Source organism: Vicia villosa, unplaced genomic scaffold, assembly GCF_029867415.1.
Source record: "Vicia villosa cultivar HV-30 ecotype Madison, WI unplaced genomic scaffold, Vvil1.0 ctg.000032F_1_1_3, whole genome shotgun sequence".
In the NCBI taxonomy this organism is placed as follows: domain Eukaryota; kingdom Viridiplantae; phylum Streptophyta; class Magnoliopsida; order Fabales; family Fabaceae; genus Vicia; species Vicia villosa.
Window position 1 is genome coordinate 1,105,729 of NW_026704967.1, and position 14,295 is coordinate 1,120,023.

The window sequence follows — 14,295 nt, forward strand, 5'->3', positions numbered from 1 at the left end:
TTATGATTTTGTGTCTTTCGATTTGTTAAAACGCCATCTTTTTCCCCTTTCTATCTATTTGTTGAATTTTTCAAGTACTTTTTTGAATTCTCTTGAAAATTATTTAATATCTCCTCCTTTGAGATGAGAAATGATCAAGTATTATTTTTTAATTCTCTTTGAAGAATTACTTAAATTTCTCTATATTTGAGAAATCATTTTGAGTGGTCAAATGACTATTATTGAATTCTCTTCGGAGAATTATTTAAGTTTCTCCTTATTTGAGAAATTATTACGAGTGACATTTATACCATATTCGAATGGTTTTTGTACCATCAGATGGTGTATTTCTAGACCTATTATATATATTATGCGAGTATTAATCGTACAATATAGAACTGTGTTGTTTTATTTTGGAGGCGTTGTGGTTGAGTGACTGTTCTGCACAACTTTGAGCAGTGTCGCAAAACGTCTTAAAGAAAGCAACAAAGTCTGTGACTCAACCAGGTAATTTCTTTAGTGACAATTTTTCAAAACCGTAAAACAACAATTTTAAAACGTTTTGAATTGTCATGGTAACTCAATAAATTATTGGTACTTCTATGGATATTGTCTATAACAAACCATCAAGTTTGAGAGATGTCACTTCAAACATTGACAACAAAATTTGTAGTTTTTCATATCATTGGAAAAGGTTGCCAATGTCCGACTGATTTCATTCTTGTTGCTCCTTCTGGATCAACCGACCAAACTAACAATAAGAGTCATGTGGATTTAGATGGAACACTTAATAATGTTGAAGTTGAATCTGCTAAACAGATTAAAGCGAATAATGTGCAGCTTTGAAAAGAAATGACCTTATGAAAAGAGAATGATTATCTCTACAAAATCATATTAAGAATGGACTTGCATGTCATATGTATGATTATTATAGTAGTTGTGATAATGCAAACAAGTTTGGGAGACTCTAAGGATGCGTTTGGTTGGGAGTAGATGGAGGGGTGGGCATATTTATAAATATATTTGTTTGATTATTTTTTATAAGGGGAGGGGAGCAAAATCTCTGATAAACTCACTTTTTGCTCCACTCCAAATTGGGGGAATTTGTAGGAGAGAAAAGATTTAATAATTATAATTTTATTATTTTTTTCTATTTTATCCTCCATTATTTTTTTAATTCCAAAATATCCTTATTGATATTTATCCTAGAATTTAACATTGTCCACAATACCGTATGATAGTGCTTCAAGCTGTAACACATAAGATTTGCTTTTAAAAACGTAGTGTAGGTTCTTATTATAACTTATATAAGGTTTAATTTTAATATATTATAATAATAACAAAGTTTTTTTTATAATAATAACATATTTAAGTTCTTATTTATAATATATAATAGTAATAATTTTTTTATTATAATATTAAATAATAACAAATATTAGTTCTTATTTATAATATATAATAATAATAAGATTTTTTTTATTATAATTTATAACTATATATATATATAAAGAAGATATCCTATTTTGGGTTGGCCTATTTTTTCTCTAAAAATACTCTTTATTTTCTTTTTAAATAAATAATAAATAATTAAAAAAATTATGTGGATAATAACTTCCATGGCAGTTATGTACCTTTCTTCCTATCAAAATTTTTTAAAATAACTACACTGCACGTTACAGTTTCATAACTACACTACACTTAAGAATTTAGTTTGCACACAATTTTATTTAGACTTAATTGCAATTTTGGTCCCCCTATTATCCATTTTTTTGAGTTTTGGTTCCTCTATTTTAAAATCTGGAATTTTAGTCCCTATATTTTAGTTTTTTGAGAATTTTGGTCCCCTGCAAATCCGAAGAAAATTTTAAATGAAATGATGCTCAAATTGATGATGTGTCAGTTCTAGTTCAGCAGTGAAATGTTAAAAAAACTAATTTTATTTATGATTTATGTTGAACATGTCATGGATGTGAGTTTCATTTCATTAAAAATTGCATTTGGATTTGCAAGGGGACCAAAATCCTCAAAAAACTAAAATAAAGGGACTAAACTTACGTATTTTAAAATAGAGGGACCAAAACTCAAAAAAATGGATAATAGGGGGACCAAAATTGCAATTAAGCCTTTTATTTAAATCACAGCAAAAGCTTTTTTCAATTATATCAGAATTGCATAATCATCTTGTGAGATATTGGATCGAACTCTAGTATGGTCGAATGGTAGCTTCTTGGTTCGACAGGATTAAGCATGAAGTCGAAGGTTGTTCACATGCTTGTGTCGAAGATGCTAGAGTTGTTAGCATGTTAAATTAGGTTTTAGTGTTTAAACCCTAATTTGTTAAGTTAGCTTGTTTATTAAGTTGGCTTGTGTAATGGGCCTTGTGGAAAAAGCCCATTAGTTAGTATGTTAGGTTTTATTATAAATAGCATACTAGTCTCTCATCATTACTAAGCTGCAAATCCTAATTTAGGGTGAGAGAGGTTATTTGTTATTCTTGTAAACTTGTAATCTTGTTTTAAGAGAAAGTGAAAGAATAGCAGTTATAACCAATTCTTGTGTTCTTCTTATTCTCTTCCCTAATTCCCTATTATACTTTGTTATTGGTATCGTTTTTCACAACAAATTGGTGCGGTGAGCGTGGAGAAGATGCCTTCAACAAAGTATGAGATTGAAAAGTTCACCGGAGTGAATGATTTCGGTCTGTGGCGCTTGAAGATGAAAGCCCTACTGGTTCAGCAGGGTTGTTTGGAGGCGTTGAAGGGAGAGGCAGCCATGAATGCAGAATTGACGGCAGCGGAGAAGACGAATATGATCGAGAAAGCACACAGCGCAATTCTGTTGAGCCTTGGTGATAAGGTTCTCCGGCAGGTATCAAAGGAGACGACGGCATCAGGGTTATGGGTGAAACTTGAAAGTTTGTATATGACCAAATCGCTGGTAAATCGACTCTACCTGAAGCAAGCTTTGTATTCATTCAAGATGATTGAAGACAAAGTATTGGCTGAGCAGTTGGATATGTTCAACAAGCTGATTCTTGATCTTGAAAATATTGATGTGAAGATCGATGATGAAGATCAAGCGCTGTTACTATTGTGTTCTTTGCCTCGATCACATGCTCACTTCAAAGAAACTCTCTTGTATGGAAGGGAGTCCCTGACGTTTGAAGAAGTTCAATCAGCCTTGTACTCTAAGGACTTGAATGAACGAAAGGAGCATAAACCTTCGACTGTTGGCGAAGGTTTGGCCGTTAAAGGAAAACTCTTACGAAAGGATGGTAAGTTCGACAAGAAGAAAGGCAAAAGCCAGTCGAAGACTTACAGTGGCGAAGCATCTGGCATTCGATGCTACCATTGTAAGAAGGAGGGTCACACAAGAAAGGTGTGCCCTGAACGCTAGAAATATCATGGAGGTAAGGATAATGGCAACGCTGCCATTGTTCAAGATGATTTCGAATCATCTGATGTTCTTGTGGTTTCAAGCAGTGACTCTAAGAAGGAGTGGATTATGGATTCAGGTTGCACTTGGCACATGACTCCAAACAAAGACTTGTTCGAGGAATTATGTGATCAAGATGGTGGATCAGTATTGCTGGGAAACAACAAGGCTTGCAAGATTGCAGGTGTTGGATCTGTGAGATTCAAGCTCCATGATGAGTCAATAAGGTTGTTGACTGAAGTCAGGTATGTTCCTGATTTGAAGAGAAATCTGATTTCTCTTGGTGAATTCGACAAGAAAGGATATGTTTTCCAAGGAGAGAAAAGTATCCTAAGAGTCATGAAGGGTTCGAAGGAAGTCTTGAGAGGCGTGAAGAAACAAGGCTTGTATACCCTTGAGGCTGAAGTTGTAAGTGGTTCGACAAATACTGCATCCACGAAACCTTTGTCGAAAACAGAAATCTGACACATGAGATTGGGCCATGTCAGTGAAAGGGGTCTGGTCGAATTAGGGAAACAAAATCTGCTTGGTGGAGACAAAGTCGAAAAGCTGATGTTTTGTGAACCCTGTGTACTTGGAAAATCTTGCAGAGTGAAGTTCAACAAAGGCAAACAAAGAACACATGGATCCCTTGATTACATCCATGCTGATCTTTGGGGGCCTGCAAGGTGTCCATCACATTCAGGAGCAAGGTATTTTCTATCCATAGTAGATGATTATTCCAGAAAATTATGGGTATTCATCCAGAAGACTAAGGATGAAACTTTTGAGAATTTCAAAAGTTGGAAGACTCTGGTTGAAAATCAGACTGGCAGAAAGGTCAAAAGGTTGAGAACCGACAATGGCCTTGAATTTTGCAATGAGGCATTCGACAGTTTTTGTGCTGCCTCTGGTATTGCAAGGCATAGAACTACTGCAGGTACTCCACAGCAAAATGGTTTGGCTGAAAGGTTTAATCGAACTATTTTGGAGAGAGTCAGATGCATGTTGACTAGTGCGGGGTTAACAAAGGTGTTCTGGGCTGAGGCTGTTTCGACAGCAACATATCTGATAAACAGATGTCCTTCGACAGCGTTAGATATGAAGACACCTGAAGAAGTTTGGTCGGGACATCCACCAGATCTCGACAAACTGAGAGTATTTGGCTGCGTAGCCTATGCTCACATTAGGCAAGACAAGGTCGAACCTAGAGCTCTGAAATGCATGTTCATGGGATACCCTGAAGGAGTCAAAGCTTATAGGCTATGGTGCCTAGAGCCAGGTCAAAGGAGGTGTATCACCAGTCGAGATGTAGTTTTCAATGAAGCTGAAATGGCTTTTAAGAAAACTGATGATGTTGGTCGAAGTACAGAAACATCTGACGAAGAGCTGGAACAGGTAGAGATTCCTGTTGAGGTGGAGCATGTTGATGCTGAATTGCATATCCCAGATGAAGTCGAAGAAGAAGCAGAAGATGCAAAAGTTGAGGAAACTGACGATGACTACCTATTGTCGAGAGATAGGTCGAGAAGAGTCATCAAGCCACCTCAGAGACTTGGATATGCAGATCTTATAGCTTATGCCTTAATCTCTGCAAGTGAGGTTCTAGACGAAGAACCTAGAGACTATAAGGAAGTTATGAGGAGTCGAAATAAGACTGAATGGCTGAAGGCCATGGATGATGAGATGAAATCTCTTCATGATAATCATACTTGGGAATTGATCAAGAAACCTGTTGGGGCAAGGTTAGTCAGCTGTAAATGGATTTTCAAAGTTAAGGAAGGAATTGAAGGAGTGACGTCGAAAAGATACAAGGCAAGGTTAGTTGCAAGGGGTTTCACTCAGAAAGAAGGTGTCGACTTCAATGATGTGTTTTCTCCTGTTGTGAAGCATAGGTCCATTCGAATGTTGCTTGCCATGGTGGCACAGTTCGATCTTGAACTGGAACAGATGGATGTGAAGACTGCGTTCTTGTATGGTGATCTAGATGAAACGATCCTGATGAGGCAACCTGAAGGGTATGTCGAAAAGGGGGAGGAAGATTATGTGTGCAAGTTAAAGAGATCTTTGTATGGGCTGAAACAATCTCCTCGACAGTGGAATAGGAGATTCGACAAGTTCATGGCACGCATAAGTTTCATTAGAAGTCAGTTCGACCACTGCGTTTACTTCAGATTTCGACCTGGTAATTCATTTGTTATTTTGTTGCTTTATGTGGATGATATTCTCATAGCAAGCAACAATGTTGAAGATGTGATGAGGGTGAAGGCTGAACTCAATAAGGAGTTCGATATGAAGGATCTGGGAGCTGCTTCCAGGATTCTTGGAATTGACATTCGAAGAGATAGAAAGAAGTCGAAGTTATGTCTATCTCAAGAGGCATATCTACGGAAGATTCTTGAAAAGTTTGGTATGTCGAATTCGAAGCCAGTTGTGACTCCAACAAACCCTCAATTCAAGCTGAGTATTGATCAGTGTCCCAGTACTGATGTCGAAAGAGCCTATATGAATAGCATCCCATATGCTAATATAGTTGGTTCTTTGATGTATGCTATGGTCTGGACTAGACCCGACATAGCTTACGCAGTCAGTCTTGTAAGCAGGTACATGGCGAATCCTGGAAAGGCTCACTGGCAAGCATTGAAGTGGATTTTAAGGTACATAAATGGGTCTCTGAATAGAGTCCTAATTTATGGTGGAGCCTTGGGTGAAGATAGTAAAGCAGTAATAGAAGGATATGTCGACTCTGATTATGCAGGTTGTATGGATTCCAGAAAATCTATTTCTGGATATGTTTTCACTATGTTTGGCACTGCAATTAGTTGGAAAGCAACACTTCAGAAGGTTGTTGCTCTATCAACCACTGAAGCGGAGTATATTGCCCTAACTGAAGCTGTGAAAGAAGCATTGTGGCTTGAAGGTTTTGCGAAGGAGCTAAAACTTCAAGGTCGAGGTATCACTGTTAAATGTGATAGTCAAAGTGCAATACACCTGTCGAAGAATTCAGCCTATCATGAGCGAACTAAGCACATTGATGTGAGGCTGCATTTCGTCAGAGGAGTAATCGAGCGTGGAGAAGTCCAAGTGCTGAAGGTTTCGACTGAAGACAATGCTGCTGATATGATCACCAAGACATTGCCGAGTTGCAAGTTTTTCCACTGTATGCAGTTGATAAAGCTGCATGAAGAAAGCTAGTTTGTTCCTTGACGTTGTAGAGTTAGGTCCAAGGTGGAGATTTGTGAGATATTGGATCGAACTCTAGTATAGTCGAATGGTAGCTTCTTGGTTCGACAGGATTAAGCATGAAGTCGAAGGTTGTTCACATGCTTGTGTCGAAGATGCTAGAGTTGTTAGCATGTTAAATTAGGTTTTAGTGTTTAAACCCTAATTTGTTAAGTTAGCTTGTTTATTAAGTTGGCTTGTGTAATAGGCCTTGTGGAAAAAGCCCATTAGTTAGTATGTTAGGTTTTATTATAAATAGCATACTAGTCTCTCATCATTGCTAAGCTGCAAATCCTAATTTAGGGTGAGAGAGGTTATTTGTTATTCTTGTAAACTTGTAATCTTGTTTTAAGAGAAAGTGAAAGAATAGCAGTTATAACCAATTCTTGTGTTCTTCTTATTCTCTTCCCTAATTCCCTATTATACTTTGTTATTGGTATCGTTTTTCACAACACATCTCATCTTAACCACTCTTCATTTCCCCCCTATTTTTCTCATTACAATCTACAAAACCACATTCAAAATTTCACAATCTTTTTATGGATGAAACTAAAATCAATGTTCCTTCCCATTTTCTCTGCCTATTTCCCTCCAGCTCATGAAAGATCATGTCACTCTCTTAACAGGAATAACCTACGACAGAGACAACCTAGAAAAATGGTTATTTTCATTCCAAAACAAAACATGTCCTGTCACAAAACAAACCTTATTACAAACCGATCTTAATAACCTTACTCCAAACCACACTCTTCGCCAAAATCACCAGTTGATATAACACAGATTCTTAAACTCCTCAATGATTAATCTCTTTTAAGGACGTCTTATCCCTTGGGAAGGGAGGGAGGGAAGAAGGGAGAGAGAGAGAGAGAGAGAGAGAGAGAGAGGTTCTCTCAATAGAACAATATTAATTTAATATCACTTTAAAACATACATTTATCATCCTAATTTTAATTCTACTAATTGCGTATAAATAACATTATTCTTAAGGCGAGAAACAATAAAAACCTCGTAAAAAGTTATACACACTTTTATTTTTCTCTACTGTGCGAATTAAAAAAATCAGACAAAAGGGCACAAGAGTGTCCGTTTGAAATTTCGATTGTGAGAAATCATACTTAACTCTCCCAAAACAAATAAGTATGATATGATATGTATCTCAAAAAACGGTGTAACATAAATACATAAAATACGAGCTAACATAAAATTAAATTGTGTAGAGTTGTCATCAGATGATAACTTATACAAAGTTCAGACAGTCAACTTAAGGGGGTATTTCGGGCGAACTACTATCCTACTTTGGACGCTAGAGGTTAATGTTTAAACATGATTTATCTGTCACAATATTTTATGAGGACATATTTAATTATAGTTTAAATGTGACAAATTTTGGATCATGTGGGATAATCCACGCCGCTCCCCCACAAAGATGGTCCTGCTCACAAATTGGAGGAATTGTTTTTATTTTTTATTTATATTTTTTATTATATATCTAGATGAAGTCGAGACCTTTCATCTATAGATGGGGAGAGTAACCCCGACCGATTCTCACAAGAGGCATATAGCTCACCAGGCTTGCGCACCCTGCATTATCCGACATATAGGATCTAGAGCTTATCGATGAACCAAATATCCTAATGACGAGGCTATTGTTGCGATTATTGAGTATTTCAGGCAGCAGTTGAGGATGTAGAGGGCCATGATGACAAATATATGGCGGTCGTGAGAAAGGTGCCTCATAATTTTAAGACAAAGGCTCCGACGGATACAACGGTTACTCCTCATCATGATGCAAAGCGTATGCTATGGGTGATATGAAGGTTACTCCTCTGGTATATATAGAGGTTACTTCTCTGGCTTTGACGGAGTCGTCTGTACACATCGATGAATGGATAATGACATTAGCCAACATCTAGCATGTATTACTTTTATACAAGACTTGGGAGTTACTGGGGCACATGATATAGAGGAGTTTAGGTTTAACAGGGGTGCCACTTTCGCCTATCTTGGCTCCGGGATATGTATGCAAAGTTGGGGCAACAGTCTATGTATAGGCAGTCGCTAGGGTATACATGCTACATCTTGTAGGATGTACTATCTTAGCAAATAAGTCTCATGTATATATCGATGGGTCTAGAAATTGTCGCATTAAACTCGATCGGTTCCTTTGTTATCCTATAGTGATGTGTTATCCATATAACCTTAAAATTTTCACTAGTTTTCAACTCAATATGGTCGTATTTCACCTTTCCATAAATATTATTCCACGATGCATGAAACTCGGTCTTACTTACCTTTTTTATCCTGATATCTGGTAACATATTATTCACTTTAGATATCAAAAGAGCGAGACATGTGATGTCCTCTAGGAGCCCAAAATCAACTAGAGGTTTAACCCCGTTGAAGTACACACATGCCATAAACAACAATGAGGTATTTTAAGTTGTTTTATCTATCAATACATGATCAATATTTATACAAGTTTGGATTCGTTATGGACCACACACAACTGTCGGTGTAATCACAATTGTACAAAACTGTTGACAAAATCTCAATCAATTGAAAATTATACTATCAGATTTTCTGAAGCCCTTACACTATAAGATTTTTCAAAGTTTTACAAAAAAACCGGTGCAAAATGGTGTTTTTTAAAAACTGCTAAATTTTTACACACAAGTTTTTTTTTTATAAATTTAGTATAATTGTATACCAAACTTTTTACATTCACTAACAGATTTTTCAAATTCTATTGGATATTTCATTTGTTCTACTGAATTTTTTGTACGCTCTTTTTTGCTAAAAATTTAACAAAGATAATATGGGAATTATAAAATTTGGGGGTGCCTGATTTAAGAGTGGGGTGACAGGTAAAAATCTCAATAGAATTTCTTAAAGCATCCTATATACTTAAAAAAACACCCTATGCAATTTCCAAAAAGCCCGTCAGTTTTTTGAGATGTATCTCTAGACACACCTTTTTTGTTTAACGTCAGATTATTCTGAAAATACACCTGTAACGTGGTCGGAAATGTATCTCTAAAATTTATGCAGACAGTAACACATATTAATTTGTAAATTATTTTCATATCAAATAATGTTAGAACATATTCTAAGATTCGATGATAATAACAATATGAATAAAAAGACATATATAAAGTTATAAGTCAAGATTACACAAATCCAATCCAAAAGTTTCACTGAAGTCGATAAACAAAATTCAATCCAAAATATATCAAGAGTACAAATACAATAATCTACTCTGTATGACAGACTATGAGTCAGCCTCGCCCTCGTCTCCTCACGTTCCTACGTTGCCTCATGTACTACAGAGCCGGCAGAGCCTCCGCCATCATGACATCTACAACACCCTTAACCTCAGAGCCATTCGAAAAGAGTCCTCCGTCAATACCGACATGCCAAATCTGCATGATACGATGACACATAGGCAAGACATCATGAGCATGATCGGTTCTAGCTTGCTCCTCCTCTAGTATCTCCCGATGAGCTGACCTATGTGAGTCTCTTTGAGCACCATGTATAATATAAAGTCATAACACCCGGAAAAACCACTAGACATAACCGTCTACGTAGCTCTATTCGTTCGATGCTATGGTGCTTTATGCCTCTTCTGGTACCAGATCATTAACATAATCATCAAACATGGCATACATACCTTTACATTTCATAGTGGGAGGATCAGACACAAAGTGATCTATAGGAATATACGGCATGTATTCGAACTAACGCATGACGCGTTCATGAAGATGAGGAGTTGTTAGACGCGACCCGCAGGCCAACCATTTTAAGTATAAGACAATGTCATTAAAGGGAATCGTCTCACTGTGATCGATGTATGTATGTAAGTGTATATGCCCAAAGACCAAGCAACTAATATATACTGTGAACGGCTCTGTCGCCTGGTTCCCTCTGAGTCGGGCAAATGCAGAAACACACATCTTATCCTCATTATAAGTGAGCTCAAGTGACTAACTAGAAATGGAAGAGAAGTGTTGTAGGATCCAGGCCTGAAAACAAGAATCATTATTTAATAATGATGTTGCAATAATTAATTAAATGACACACAAGCAATATAAGACCAAGAAATGTTAGCGTTAAAAGTGTGATACTGCCTGTCACCTGCTTCGTGTTCCACATACAAACTTCAGATACCTTATAGTACAAGTAGACCAAATAAGCCCCCCCAATTGTACTCATGGATATGCTCAAAGTCCTCAAAGAATCAGAGGTACATGACATCCACATAAGTGACACTCTTGTCCACAAAAATGGCAGTGCCAACAAAATACAATAGGTATGCTCTAATAGCATACGCTCTGTGCTGCCCTACTTGCTCGACATCATCATTAGCTCGTCGTGCTTTCACTATCTCATTATCAAACACCTCCTGCAAATAGCTAAACCTGGCATGAACCCCGCGGGTCTTGTCAAGGTCTTTCATGGCACTCCCTAGTTTATCTCCTAAGTATTATACCATCAACTCCAGTCCCTCTTCTTTGTCACACTTCCAATGATCTAAAAATATCCCCTAATCGGAAGATGCAGCAGACACACAACATCGTCCAGTGTGATACACATCTCACCATGTGGTAGATGGAAGGATGATGTCTCTGCATGTCATCTCTCAACAAAAGAATTAATCATACCATGGTTAATTGTAGTATAACCAGTCTTGCTTAAATCACGAAACCCCAATACCTGCAAAATTTCCTAAAACCACGACTCATTTGGCTCTTCTAGACGAGTGATCTTTCACATATGGTTGATTATTTTTAGCGAATCACGTTCCTGCATACAAGGTTTAATAGGAATTATTGAAACAACACAAAAATTAATAATAAAACAAACACGGTTTTAAATGAATAACGTTCGAAGATGCTTCTACGTAAGTATGTCGATGATACATCTCTGAAATAATTTTGCGTGATATTTGATTATATACAATATCTGTGCTGAAGTTGGGTGTGCCAAAGATGCATCTACAACATACTTACATAGATGTATCTCCGATAAATTATTTTCACTGATTCAGGATCTTGTTAAACAATGTGCAGAATTTTGGTGCGTCCAAAAATGTATCTCTAAAACCTGAAGGCATAAATGTATTTTTGCACAGTGCACTAGAAAAACAATGGGGTGGGTGCATTAAGAAATTCTCAATTCTCAAATCTTATGTTTGTATATTTGCGTGATCCGAGTGACATTCTCCGGGTCACGCTCTTTCAATGACAATAATATGTGTCTTGGTGGAACATGGCTTTTTGTCAAATCAACAATATGTTGTTGATCATCTGCTTTTAGTTGACTTACGAAAGCATGGCCTTCAAATCTATCAGGTAAGCCATGGTTGTGTACTCCGCATTTTACATCGATCTTCCATCCAGAACCATCTTTCGATGGTGTTGACCTAATTTTGAAAGGAAAATCACATCTCTTACTAGCACTTTGGGTTTCGCTATCTGTTTTTTTGTGTTTTCCACCTTTATCACAACCAAATATTAATTTGTCACTTCTTCCTCTCTTGCATGTTTTGGTATCTGAACGAGTTATTATAACTGTCACTTTATTCCTGATTCCAACCTCCCCAATCCAACTTATCGCCTGTTCTCTTGTAGCAAATTTTTAACCAGTTACAAAAGCATCTGTTGTATCCACATATGTCTGATTTACGTCGCATTTCATCAAAGGAGGATCCACACCTGGCAATTAAAATTAAACTAGTGTGTATACCCGTGTGAGGCACGGGTTTAAATTTAGTGTGTAAACCCGTGCGAGACACGAGTTTAAATTTATGAGAAAAAAATATTTTAGATTTATTTATAATTTACAATTTAAAATGAAAAAAAAATTAATTATTAATATGTATAAATCTAAAATATTTTTTTAAGATGTAAAATTTAACAATTAAAACTTACCAAAATACTCATCTTACTTTATTATATTGTACGATATAATTAAAAAAAAAAGTTCTTTGACAAATTTGACTTTTGAATTTTCTATTTCCTAATTATTATATTTTTTTATTGTTAATCTAATCAAATATATGTTACTTACATTTCTATTTATTGTACCAATTAAAACCGATTCAAGTCTTTCATGCAAAACTGAATATATGCATTTCTACTTTCAATAAAAATTTAATTTTTCACTCTGTTCTATACATAGATAACTCAAAAGACATGTTGAAAAATCGAGAATTGCTATATTATTATTATTATTATTATTAAGTAAATATTGAAGATAATAAAAATCAACAATTGTTATTTTTTGGTAAGATCCCTTAATTCATTTTTATTATATAAAATTAAAAAAGTACATGAAAAAGTATTTGAAAGTTACTTTATTATTATTATGAAATAAATGTGGAACTTTATAAAAATGGTTTTAACTTTAATAACCTTATAAAAACTATTAAAAGCATAAAATTTTAAAAAATTATATTATTTAAGTAATTTGTGTAATATTTGATTATTTTTGATACTAAATAAATAAAATATATTAAAATTTTGTGAGATTAATTATACACAAATATTATTAATAACTATAAATATTTACAAATACTTTGTTGATTAAAATAAAAAATTTAATGTAGTTAGCGACCCGTGAAAATAATGAGTTAAATTGACTTCACTAAAATATTTGTGACAAAACTACAAATATTATCATACATGATAAAATATTTAATATAAATTATTTTATAATCATTAAAATTCATAAAAGATTAATATCATTCATTCAAACATATAATTATATTATATTTACTGATTTGTTCATGCTTATTTCATTTATATTTATTTTTATTTAATTTAAATTTTTTAATTATATTTACTTAAATGTTAACAGATTATTTATTTTATCTATTACCCATTATATTTTTTACTTAAGAGTATTAATTTAAACTCTTTATAATGTTATATTTGTCCTATGTGATTAAACTTAAATTTGATCAACAAAAATATTTTACAAAATATATTATATACACATGATATAATCAATTGTATTTTTAATCATTTTAAAAATAGTTTTACTGTGTCTTTAGCAATGATAACCATAATCCACATGATATAATCAATTATTTTTAAATTGATAATTTGAATTTTTCTATACCCTTAAATTTAGCTAAAGCTCCTAAAATTAGATAAATTATAAGTATGCAAGTCACAAAGTCACATGATAAGTATCATTGAGTTTATTTCAGTGACATGTTACCAATATCCTTTTAGTTTATACAAAGTCACAAAAACATAAACTTCACTTAAAATACACACCTAGCAACTCATTTATAAAAGACTTTTAATTGACTAATTAGCATAAATTGTATAAAAGATAAAAATAGTTTTTAAAATTAGTAATAGATGGAATTGAAATTTGCTTGAGAGTAGTAACATTTGAAACGTCTATTAAAAATGCTTATATATAATTATTTTTTAAAGATAGTAGAAGAATTGTGTATTATAAATTAACTAAGATTCTATTATTTTTTTAATTAAATTCATAAATACTCCTTCATATTTTATTGGTCTCTAATAAATAAATAAAAAATCTCTTTTTCAAGACCCATATTATAATAAAACTTATCAGTTTTAACTCTATTTAATATTATTGTTCCAAGATTTATAAATAGAGAATATATATTTTACTTTATTTTAAAATAAATTTTAACTT